Below are 7,267 nucleotides of genomic sequence, written 5' to 3'. Positions count from 1 at the left end.
AAAGTATGGATGGAGTACCTTGGAACGAGTGGACAGGCTGCATGAATGTTTGAGAGGCGCTGCAGTGCGGTATGTCTGCTCACTTCCTGAGCGCACGAGGGAAGATTATGTTCTACTTGTAGAGCAACTCACCCAACGTTTTGGAAAAAAGGATCCACCAACAACAATAAGGAGGAAGCTGGGAGAACTGCGTCAGGGCCGTGAGACATCTGCTGAATTTGCTGAGGAGGTGAGACGCCTTGTCACACTTGCCTACCCAGGAGTTGATCTTCAGCTTCAGGACCAGCTGGCAACCGATGCTTTTCTTAAGGGCTTACGGAACCAAAAGGTGGCCTATGAAGTCATGAACCGTGAGCCAAGCTCTTTTGTTGACGCACAAAAGTTTGTGGAGGCCCATGAGCATAACTTCAAAGCCACAGTGGGCCGTGAAACTGAGCTAAGGAACCGAACCAGGCGCATCGCATGGGTTGATGAAGGAGACATGCTTGAAGATACTGCTGCGATATCCCGCAGGGTTCAGACTCCTCAGTATGTCACTTTTGACCAGTTTGTTACGCTAATGAATGAAGTGAAATCTCTTGCTAACAAATTCGAGAGTCTGCAGCTGCAAGTTGGGAATCTCCTGTCTCTAAATGCAGGACACCAACAACCCAAACCAACCCAAAGCCAAGGTCCAGAACGAAAGCAAAACTACCAGCAGCTGCAACAAAGCAGAGGACGTTCGCAAACACCCAGCCCAAATCGTGCGGTAGCTGGCCCGTGTTTCAAGTGTGGTGAAACAGGACACTTCAGAAAAGACTGTGTTACACCAATTAGCCCTATGACTGCACATAAACATGGCGACAAGCATCAAGAATTCCAGCTGCAATCGGATGGCGGTTCACACAACTCAGTTGTAGACTCAGATCACCAGTTACAAGGCCGGCAGATTGGCTGCACCATAAAGATAGGTGAAAGTCTACAAATTCCTCTAACTATAAATGGCATTCCAACTCAGGCTGTTGCGGACACTGGAGCTCAAACCACTGTGATCTCAGAGGAACTGTACCAGCGTATCCTCAAAAGCAACATTGCACCAACTGATCTAAATGAGACCTATCTACTGAATGCAGGAGTTGGAGATGGCATGAAAGCTAAACATGGACTCAAAGTGACCTTTCAAATTGGATCCAAGACTATTCCCTGGGAAGTGCATGTAGCTTCCATAAGGGACCATGTTCTTTTGGGGCTGGATTTGATGAAGGCGCATGATGTTGTTGTCTACGCCCGTGGCAAGGTCTTCATTGGAAATGAACTTGTGCCATCAAAGATTGTGCGAGATGATGAATCGGACTACTGTGTGGCTAGAGTAACACTGGGACAAGCCATGACCATTCGACCTTCATCTGAATGCATCGTTTGGGTTTTGAGGCAGAGAAGCAAAGTCCTACAGCATTGCCAGCCCCCAGGGTTCCAAGACATTGACAATGACATTTCCCTACTGCCACTGCTGCTGCCATACGATCCAGGTGGGGAGTCCAAAGGTCCATGCGAGATGACCACATGTTCAATGGAGTCCAAAGGTCAATGTGAATTACCTCAGACCAGCACCTCAGCAGCTCAGCCAAGAAGAAGACGAGGCGATACCAACTCATTGGCAGAGACTTTTCAAACATCAAGTGGTCGCCTAGTTCATAGACCAGAGAGATTTGGACACTAGTTGCAAGTAGAATAAAGCTAAATGTTAAGAGAAAGTTCATTAATTCTGTTTAAGTTGAGTGTAAAAAAAAAAAAAAAAAAAAAATGTTTATGTGTTTTTACCTATATGCAAGTTAGGTTGGGTCTATGGCCTAAAAATTCAATAATTTAGTTTATGTGTGTGATTACACTAACACTCAACAACTTTGATTACATTACCAGATACTGAAGGGACTCAGTATTCCTAAAGGGGGGGTAGTGTAAGGCAGTTCAGATGTTGGCGACCTATACTTGTGTATCAATTCTTGTTTTGGTTTTCCGAGCCAAGTTTGGTCATTGAATGCAACATTCGTGTCCAGTTCGCGGTTGTCATCGCGAGACGAGTTGTTGTTCTATGGTTGTTTTTTGGTACTCACGGCTCACTGCACGGATACTGCTCAGCGCTGTCTGTGCCCGAGCTAGAGGCCAAGAACAACGTAGAGTATGTTAACGAAACGTTCACTCGTGCGTGTAACTTGTGTGCGTATTGGAGACAAGTAAAGTGCACTAAGGAGTTATTTTTGTCGTGTGACTCTGTCCACCCACGCTTCGCCATCACACGTGGAAGGTAACAGCACGACAATATCATTCTCGTGAAGGTTTGAAGAATTACTTTACAGTAGATGGAGAATTTACCTCTGATTTCCTTGGACTATTTAAACAAAGCGTGCAACCAAAAACTAATAAACTTATGAAACTTTCAGCCCCTAAGCTGGCTGTGTGCACACACAGACGATCCGCTGCTAATGTTGGAGCGACACTGAGAAGGCTATTGAGGAAGACTGATTTTAATCAAAGAAAGGCTACGTATCAAATACTATGTCCTGGTACGCATCTGAGTAACCCACGAAAATAAATATGCGCACCACTTATCATAGGTGCTTCCAAGTGTGAATGACTCCTCGATGAGCTGCTTTTAGCGGCATTTCATAGGTGACACTACCTTGTTCCCCTGTGTCAAACATGCCGCAGCAAAGGAAAGGAAAATATCCATTTGTTATTTTTTTTAAACGTTAAATTAATTGAGAATATCGATATATCATCCAGGCCTAACAGACATATTACTGCTTAACTGGAGCATGTAAGAGAGTTTACTTTCTGTTTGAATCACGTGTTTCATCTCAATATACGTAAATGATTTCAAAATGTTACAAGAGTGTTTTTTTTTCTCTACGTATACAATCATGGGACTGGAGGTGAAGGTCTCAGTCTTGATAAACAGTACTACTTGCTTCTTCAGACGCTTGAGGATTCACAACAGCCTTTCAATCCCCTTTATTCGACATGTGCTCCTCACAGCGCCATCCAAGCTGACACTCGGCCTTATCTTTTGTTAGTGAACCCAGAACCATTTTTTTCTGTCTCATTCTTCGTTCGATTACTTTTCTTCCTGAATTAGCAGAGAGGTGCAGCAATGTGGAAAAAGAGGTCATTGATTACTTTGACCTCGAAAACCTCCAGCTTGACCAGCAAAAGTAGTAATAGTAGAGCACTATGTTCTTCATTTTCATTTTTTTCACCAACAGCTATCCAGCTGAATGTCATGTTTCATATTTGTACAAAGCCTAAATCGTTTTTAAATGTCTAAACAACAAATCAAGTGCTGTAGTAGTGTAAGAAACTTAAAATGAAGGTCAACATGCAAGAATTTTGCACAGTTTTGAACAAGGCTGTAATGATACTCCAGATTTGAGATTCGAACTGTTCAACACATGGTTCAAATATTTATAAAGTATTTCATATGATGATTAGAATATTGTCATAAATGACTCAATATAGAAAACAATACAGTGTTGCCTTGAGATACAAGTTGTCAATCACAACCTGCCATTTTTTTGTTTATTTTTGAGATGCAAAAGCATTTTATGCTGGCAAGTGATATCCTTTTTTTGACACATTAACTAACATTAATGGCACCTTGGCAGATAACACGTCAAAATTGATTCTTTGTGATATTTCTCCCACTCTCAGCTTAAGGTCACTGCTAAACATAAAACAAAAAAAATTACTCAGTGTGTTTTTTAAGATACCACATTGCCTGTGCTTGCTTAAGGCTGACACCCTAAAAGCAAGGGCTCTCTGAACTGGTGCAGCAGCACATATACCTAGACAGATAAAGCAGATAAAGATATATTCCGAGTTATATTCTCTACTGTTGGTGAAAGTTCACTCAAGAATATGTCTCTCATAGAGGGCTTGGCGTGCACAAGAGAATGAGCAGCAAACTGTGTATTGAAAAAGTTTGGAAAAAATGGCTTGTTTTTCAGTTTGCTGTTCCTATACGTTTTATAAAGTGTTGTATTTTTTTTAATTTTTTTTACAATACAATAGCGCATACAGACGAAGAACTCCGGCTAGAATACAGTGATCATACAGTGGAATGCAGGGCGAGGAATAACCCGTCGTCGTTCTCCTGCTCCGACCGCACTTAAGAAGGCTGATGAAAGATGAGAGACAGGTGTGCGGCCAGTGACTCCGCCCCACCAAGGTTTAAAGAATTCTGCCTGTGAAAGCAAAACAAAAGGAACCTTTAACCGGAGACATACTGTAACAACTAGGCTTTTTCTCTTCTCGCGCCAGTGCTCTGTAACGCCCTACCTGTGGAAGTTTGTGCAACCACCTCAGGAGAAATCTTTAAATCCCCACTAAAAACACATTTTTATAGTCAGGCAATTAGTTAGAGGGTCTGCTTGACTGCAGCTTTCTTCTTTTCCTCCCTGCCCCCTTCTCACGCTGTGGAGAGCGGGCTAGATGTTGAGAGATGAATTGAACACTGCCATGTGGACTTGCGCCGATCGACCAGTGTGGGTTTTGAGATGGGTCCGCCACCACTGTGGCACTTTTGTTGGGATAGACACACTGGGCCGGATTATGAGGAGCGTCTAGCCGATGGTATCTCCCGGCGTCATGGCATCTTCTCACTGGACGCTTATTGCTTAATACAACACAATGGGCTATTTTTGGCATCCGGCATTGAGTTGAGCCTGGAAGGGAGGTCCTCTCAGTTAGGGTCCCATCTGAAGGTTTCTTTTATTCCCCGGGTGGGATTCTGGAGTTTTTCCTTCCTCTTCTGGGGGCTTTGTTCAAGGGATGCCATAGTGTATTAATGATGTTCTGTGTGATGCTACTGTGTGTGTGATTTCTCTTCACCTGTGAAGCCCTTTGACACGGTGGTGATTCAGGGCTATACAAATAAACTTGACTTGAAAATATGTTTTGATATTTCTTTTTTCGGAGAGGGGGTGGTGGTAATAAGGCCACTTCCATTCATTTCAGCCAGGAATGTTGATTTTTGTGATGCGTACAAGTGTTATGAGTTAGTTTAATTTAAATACATTTGCCAGCACAGACTGTGTTGTCTTCTCTTGCCCTTACATTAATTCAGAGATGGTGTCTTTGAAGGTGCATTAACATGTTCGACATGTTGCTCATGGCTTGGGGAAGGTCTTTGAAGTGCTTACGGCAAGCAGTCTGGGTCTTGTCAAACATGCGATTTCTATCTACTTTCTCAACATTGCTGAAATGCTCCCATACTGCTGACCTAGATGAGCTTGGAGGGTTCGCAATTTCAGGGTTATTACTCGCCCTACACATGTTTGCGTCTCTCATCTCATCCGCTCCTCTGTTCTTACATAGTGGAATAGAACTAGCATAAGCAGTTGCCAAGGTTTTCCTTACGCAAACAAACGTATTTGGGTTCCCGTGCACTGATGTTTAGAAGTCTGAGCCCTCTGGCAACATTATTTCCTAAAAAGTGACTTATTACTAATCAAGCATTTTTTTTCTACAGTGTTTCTGATTATGAGACACCCTCCCAACTGCGCTCAAAGTAAAAAAAGATTAAGCTCTGCAAACACAATCAAATTGGTATAAAACAGCAACTGGATGATTCTCATAACATTTGATTACCAAGTCACAATTTAGTGCATGGATCCATGAACATGACGTGAGCAAAAACAATGAGCAATCTTTGGATATGCCTCTGCTCATGTAAACCAAAAAATATTGGACACAGTTGCTGATGCACTCTCAATTGATTGTTGAACAAGAAAAAGATTCCACACAAACAGAAAATGAATATACAAGCAAGGAGCACGGACACCAATGCTCAACTTACAATATGGTAAGCCAGAGATCCTACGTCACTGACTTGGCCGCGCCGAAAAATTAGGTGTTGAACCTCTAATACAGTGTGAGCAAGAAAAACGGAGGTAGAGGGAAAGAGAGAGAGAGAGAGAGAGAGAGAGAGAGAGAGAGAGAGAGAGAGAGAGAAAGATTATATACTGTAACACAATCTGAGAATCTGAGTCACTCAACTGAATCACCAAGAGCACACCATACTAAATCCTGAGCTGACAGGAATCGCGACATCTGAGCATTTGTCCCATACCGTCAACTTGAGTCCATTTCCTTGAGGACTACAATAGTAGGTGAGTTTTAATTTTCTTGTGCTCGAAATACAAATTGATGGTCGTGAATTTTGCATATACTGATAATTCATATATTGCAACAATGTTATGAATGAATAGGCATCCAGGCAAAAAGTCTGTATGAACAATTTGATGGATGGATAGACTGAGATTTTATTTCAGGCTTGGTTAAAATAGTTCTTCAAATAAGAAGTACTAAACTTCTGTAAATATTCAGTAATTATTTTGAATTTGAATTATTTGAAATCTAGTCCAATATTACTTTTATATTCACAAAAAATTATTTTATTTTCACGTTGTTTAAAGTCCATTTTTTTCAGGGAATGCTATTAATTCTGGATACACAAATGTTTGCACTACTGCCTGAAAAGTATAATATTATTTACAATTCTCTCATGTTGATGAGTTACAGTAACATGCATTATTATTTCCAGTGTATTAAACAGTACAATGAAATGTATGGCCTTGATTCAGTGAAATTGCTAAAATGAATATGTACAATGTTGATCAGTTGCTTCTGATTGTGACCCATTGACATATTGAAGTGTACTTGAACAAGAGGGCAGATTTGGGTGAATGAGTGTTAATGAGAATAATGTCCACATCTTGATTCTAATGCTAAAACTATTCCACATCAGTTGCCATGGGTGAGTTGCTAGGTGCCTAAGTTTATAATTATAGCCTTTTTTTGCAGTAAAACATCTTTGGTTTGATACAATTATCTAATCCTCTTAAGAAGAACATTTTAGCATTCTCAATGAGCATCAGTTCCTGTAGGGACACCAGATTAAGTACACATTTAACAATCAAACACATTATGAACACATTGGGGATTTTACAATGAGGATGTACAGTATGTTTTACAACTGACATTTTTCACGTAGACATTTTCCTCTGGAGTCAAGACATAAATGGATGGAACATTACATGCCATTTAAGTAATTTCTAGAAATACAAAAAGCCAATTATATTTGGAGGTAGGCATCTTCCTTTGTCCATTTTCTACACCACTGTTCATGGCTCACATGGAGCTGGAGCACTTTACAGCTGACTTTAAAAGCAAAAAGGCAGACTACACTCAGGAGGTCAATGTACCACTAGACCATCGGTAAGTAGGACTC

Source organism: Hippichthys cyanospilos, chromosome 12 (assembly GCF_059441005.1).
Source record: "Hippichthys cyanospilos isolate Australia breed blue-spotted pipefish chromosome 12, RoL_Hcya_1.0, whole genome shotgun sequence".
NCBI lineage: Eukaryota > Metazoa > Chordata > Actinopteri > Syngnathiformes > Syngnathidae > Hippichthys > Hippichthys cyanospilos.
Note: the sequence above shows the minus strand (reverse complement) of the source record.